This window comes from Helianthus annuus, chromosome 4 (assembly GCF_002127325.2).
Source record: "Helianthus annuus cultivar XRQ/B chromosome 4, HanXRQr2.0-SUNRISE, whole genome shotgun sequence".
Classification (NCBI taxonomy): Eukaryota; Viridiplantae; Streptophyta; class Magnoliopsida; order Asterales; family Asteraceae; genus Helianthus; species Helianthus annuus.
The window spans coordinates 51,031,057-51,037,056 of NC_035436.2; positions in this window are offsets into that span (position 1 = coordinate 51,031,057).

Below are 6,000 nucleotides of genomic sequence, written 5' to 3' on the forward strand. Positions count from 1 at the left end.
TCGGCGATGAATCTGACATGTCAAAGTCAGACAAGCCACCTTCAGGCGATGAATCTGACAGCTCAAAGTCAGACAAGCTATGTGCAGGCAATGATTCTGGTTCGTCAAAGCCAAAGGAGCCATTGGTTGAGGTAAAAATGGAGAATTCAGGTTTAACAATGGATGATGCAAACTTTCCACCATTGTTGAACAAGAATTCAAAATCACCCAAGGATCGTCAGGCTTGGGTGAATCTGTTTAAATAGAAAAAACCTGACACGCGAGAGATCCTAAGTTTGTACTGTGGATCAGGAATCGGCATCATTCATGTTTTTTGATGAGTTTGTATGAAAGTTTGTTGAAAATGTTTAAATGTTTACAGGTGAAAGGACTACGTCGGAGCTTCCAGGTTGGTAAGTGCGAAGCAGGAATCGGCATCCTGATTGGTAAATGTAGACGTAATGTTCCTACAGTTGGTATTTGTTAGTCATACCTACAAGTGGTATTGTTTGTGATTTTACAAGTGGTTATTCTTTACAAGTGGTACAGAGATTTCTTGAATGCAACACAGTAAATCAGGGACATTAAGTTGTACTTGATTTACTAACATAAAAACTAACAAGATGATGAACCATAACCCCGATTTTAACACGTGTGTAACCTACAAGTGGTAAAAACAAACTCATTTTCCGGAAAAATCATTTTGATTAAAACAAACTTAAGTGTTTTGAAATCTAAATGAGAAAATGGTTTGTGATAGGGGGAGTTCTGATTGTTTAAATCTAGTGGATGGCGAATTGATGCAATCCGATGTCAGTTGTCAAGTTTTTGTACAGTTTGTTTTGCGTTCAAGTAAGTCAAGAGCTTAGTTTGTTTTCAAATTTTTTTAATATGTTTGCATTTTAGGGGAAGTAGAAAATCTTCAGAAAATCCAAAACATTAGAAAATTTGAAAAATACAAAAACATGATAAAATCAAAATTGAGTTTGCGGTGAAAAGAGGAAATGATAGTACATCAGTAGACTGTCACAACATGCTAAAGAATTGTAATGTGAAATGTAATAAACAATCTCACTGCGGATATGCCAGTAAGTTTTTACACATTTAGTAAATTGTGACGAGATATAAACCTAAATTTCAAACTTGCTTGTTCTGTGGGTTAACAACTTCTTGAATATATAGGTAACCCCTGAAATCTTGTTTGAAAGGTCCCTTATTCTGAGAAACTAGGTCTTTATGCTCAGTGATATCTGGGGTATTATCCCGGGACTTCTACTGTATGGAAGTACTGACCTAGTCCCCGGATAATGCTTTCTACAAATGCTTGAAACATAGCATCGCCCTCAGCAAGCTGATGAAACAATAAAATTGATAGTCGCTGCTGTTGTAATAAAAAAGATCCTCTAAAGGGGACACACCAAAAGTCGAAGCCGTCATCTCTGAGCGTATACGGAAGTATCGACCTGAGCTCTCACGGCCCTCGTATCTAATCCCTGAACAGATATCATTTGTGGTATACTCACCTGTAAGACTGAATATTGGGATCTGGATACGGGAGTATATTCAAGTAGTAGGACACACGAATAAGTTTAAGTGCTTAAAACATTAATTCGTATCTCGAAGCAGTTGAAATTTGTGTGAAAATTTAACTGGACAAACATACTGACAATCTAGGTGAATTGTTTAGAGCTTAAAATGTAATCAGCTTAATGGTGTTAGTGACATGTCTCATAAACTGATATGATCCTCTTACACAAACTCACAAAAAATATTGTTTGTAAATATTTCAATTCTAAATTCTGTTGTTTTTACAATTGATGTCAGTCTTTGTGTTTACAAGTGATGTCATTTACTTTCTTTCAGAAAATCCAAAAAGATTTTGTGTGTGTTTTAGCATAAACTTTTGAAAAAGTCAAAAAGATTTTCGACAACTGATATTGGAAAGCTGATTTTCAAAATTCCGAGTGCTAAACATGATGACATTGTTGTGAGGGAGAGTATGTCTTTATTGTCAAAATATGTTTTTAAATCAACAAGTGGTTCATCATGTGTTTGTGATTTGAGAGAGAGTAGTTATTGATGCAGTTAGTTAGTTTTGAGAGAGGAGTTATTGATGAAGTTAGTTAGTCGATCTTGGATCTAAAGACAAAGAGCCAGGTTACAATACCTGAGGACTCTGTTTGAAGAAAGTCAAGTTTTTGTCTCCTAATGAGCCAGGTAGATCGATCCTGGAAATTAAAGACTCTGCAAATAGAACTCTAGCCAGGTATCAATTCTGGAACATGAAGAAGCAGACAACGATCCTGTATCAAATGTTGCTGAAGGACAAAGGAATGCCAGCAAATCGAGAGGGGGAGTCTGAAGATAGAGAGAGAGAAAAGCCCATAGACTGATCAAGATTGAAGATGTGATGACACAGTATTGTCGTGACTCGATGGACGACTCCGTCAACATCTGAGGGGGAGTTTGTTGGTGCACTACATCTGTCGACTTCGTCTTGGGTCGAGTCATACATTGTATTGTATAGATTAGGGCACGTTTTACGAGAAAACTGGAAAGTATATGTGTTTAGGAAGTTAGTTTCGCTCATATGGTCATAGGCTATAGGTTTCGCTTATTCGTACACATGTAGTTTCGCTTATATGGACATAAACGAAACCTCCAGGCCTATATATAGCAGTCCATTCGAGCGAAACCATAACTATTCCCTTGTATTCCATGCCGAAGTGTTGCCGGTGTGAAGTTTGAGCTGTAAACATTGTCAGATCAATAAAATCAGCATATTTAGTGAAGTACAAGCTGTTTCTACCTTCGTTTCTTGTTATTCCGCACCTGAAACAAAGTAAAACTCCTCTGAACGACTCAATCGGTTCGATACACGATCCTACACCTGTCACCCAGAAATTGGCATCCAGCTGATGTAGATTTCCTGTCACTGTCAGTACCTCCAAAATTGCTATCAGAAAACGCAAACAGGTCAAAATGAGAATCTCTCGGATACCACAAGCCAAACCAAGGTCTGCCTTTAAGATACCAAAAAATTCGTTTAACAACAGTAAGATGAGAAAGTTTAGGATTAGCCTGATATCGCGCGCAGTTGCAGACAGCAAACATGATGTCCGGACGGCTCGCAGTCAGATACATTAGAGACCCGATCATCGACCAATAAAGGCGTTGATCAATAGGGGATCCTTCTGCATCTTCAGTCAGCAAAGGTCTTTCTACCATTGGTGTTTCGACCGAATTTGCGTTAGTGAACTTGAATTTTGCCAGCACATCATCCACATATTTTCCTTGATGAATAAGAATGCCTAGAAAATTCTGTCGAACTTGTAGACCCAAGAACATAGTCATCCCCCCGAGAGCACTAATCTCGAACTTCATTTTCATCACTCCCTCAAACTCCTTGCATAGATCCACACTCGTCGATCCGAAGATAATATCGTCGATATAAATTTGAACCAAGATAAGATCCTTGCCCACTCTCTTGATGTTAGTGCAGTGATGTCTATCGCCTGCGTCAATCAGAACCGTAGCTGAAACTGTAGTAAAATAGGCTTTATATTGTAATTATAAGAAATAGGCAAGGTGGCAAACTTGTAAATAAGGGGAATCCCTTATAACCTTGTGCCTATAAATAGGAGCCTTAGGTTAAGAGTTAAAGACTTTTGCCACATTAGAGCTTGGAGAAGCTAGGTGCTTAGAGAGAGAAACTAGAGAGAGAAAGTGGCAAAACGTGATTCACGGAGCTTGTATTTGTTACATCATCAATAGAATCACGTCATTCGTACGATCTCGTGTGTTCGGTCACACACGTTCACGGATTCCGCACGTTGAACGTGTCGTTACGCAATCGAATCGGTGTCGAAACCGGACCTAACAAGTGGTATCAGAGCAGGTGCTCGGTTGCGAAAGATCAAACTCACAGATTCGTACAAGTTTTCAGCAGATTCAGAGCCAAAAACCTCCAGATTTGTCAAATTCTTCTTAACTTTCTTGTTCTTCACGTTTTTCTATGAATTTTACAAATTTGAACGGGTTTTTACGGTTCAAATTGGCTGAAATTTTGATATGTTGTGCGCATATATCTGATCTATAATCCTACAAATTTTCAGGTCAAAATTCCAAGCCGTTTGAGAGAAATCTGCAATTTTGTGTTCGTTTTTGCTGAAAAAGTTCGTCAAAATTGTTCATCAGTTCTCACTCGTTCGGTTAGGCCATTCGTTCGGCTAGGCCACTCGAACGGCTAGCAAGGAGCTAACCGTTCGAACAAGAAATTTCTACTCGATCGAACAGAAGGTTGTGTGAATCGAGTAGGTAACTCGATCGAACAGCTACTCGATCGGCTAGAAAGTCGTTTCATCGAACAGCTACTCGAACGGCTAGAATTTCATTCAATCGAACAGCTGTTCGATCGGCTAGAAAGTCATTCAATCGAACAGCTTTTTAACTGACATTCATTAAATGGTTTGACTTTTTGACCCCAACCGATCGGCTAAGAAATCCTACTCGAGTCACCGTTACAATCCTCCAATCGAACAGCAGCCTCATCTGACATTCATTATTGACTTGTTGACCTACTCGAACGGCTAGGACTCACCGTCTTTGTCAACCAATCGAACAGCAAAAAGGTTGACTTATTGACCTAGTCGATCGGTTAGCTGCCTCGATCGAATAGGAATCCATTCACCGCCTTTAACATCCAATCGAATAGCAACAGTTTCTGACATTCATTTAAAAAGTTTGACCAGTTGACTCTAGCCGAACGGTTAGGAGTCACCGCCTTTATCAACCAATCGAACACGCCGCTCGATCGAACAAGCCGCTCGGTCGAACACGCCGCTCGATCGAACACGCCGCTCGATCGAACACCCCGCTCGATCGAACAGCAGACATATTTTCTAACCGATCGGCTAGCTGCCTCGATCGGCTAGGAATCCTCCAATCGAATAGTATCACCGATCGGCTAGCAAATAACAGCAAAACACATCACAATCAACACTGCAATTTCTGTAAACATTATCCAGTGTTGCAGTTGTCTTCCACGTGAACATTCAGCATTGCATGTGATAGAACTTCTTGTCAGCGGATGAACTTTTAATCTGGTCAAATAAAACAAGTCACACCGCCCCATTAACAATCATACCCACTTATCATTTTTTTTAAAAGGCCACCGCCCCATTATCACTTTATACCCAATCACAACAATTGAAGTCACCGCCCAAAAGACATAATCTGTCCACCTTTACAAGTCTTGCCGCCCATTTTTTCGGATAAATAAAACAAAAGTCAGTTGTTTGCAATTGAGATTCGAAGTGATTTTTACAAGGGGCAAATTACAAGAAGTTGAAATTGTGTGAACTTTGAGTGAAAAACATTTTTTTATCAAATCACAATTATTCAAAATTTGGCAAAAATGTTTGATGAACAAGAAAACATTAAACTTGAAAGAGCAAACAATTGGTATTGTGGTAGTTATTTTACGTCAAAGGAGGTCGTGATTGAAAGATTTAAATATTTTTTGCGTAGGAAATATGAGAAATTTAATGATCTGGAAAAGCGATATAATGATTTACTTGATGGTCTGGGAATGTATTATGTAACGATATCAGACGCTGAACTGAAATCTAAGTTTGAAGATGCATTACCTTTAGAGTGGGATGAATTTGTATGTAAGGTGAAAAAGGATTCTAGGTTCTCAAAATTTAGTTCAAGAGAGTTCATTAGAGAGCTTAGAACACAGAATTGTGAAATTGAAAAGAAAAAGAAAGAGTTGATAGTGAAGTTAGAAAAGAACTTAGAAAATATAGATTTGAATGTGATTGATGAAATAAAAGAACGAATTGATGAGTGTCTTGCAGCAAAATGGAATATGAGATACGATATTAAGAGGGGTTGTTATATTGATAAAGATTCGAATCCTCTTGATTTTGTTAAACTTTTTTGTGCAGGTACATATGAAAAGATGATTGAAGAAGGTTTGAAATGCGAAAAATCAGAAACAGACAGTGTCAAACTTCT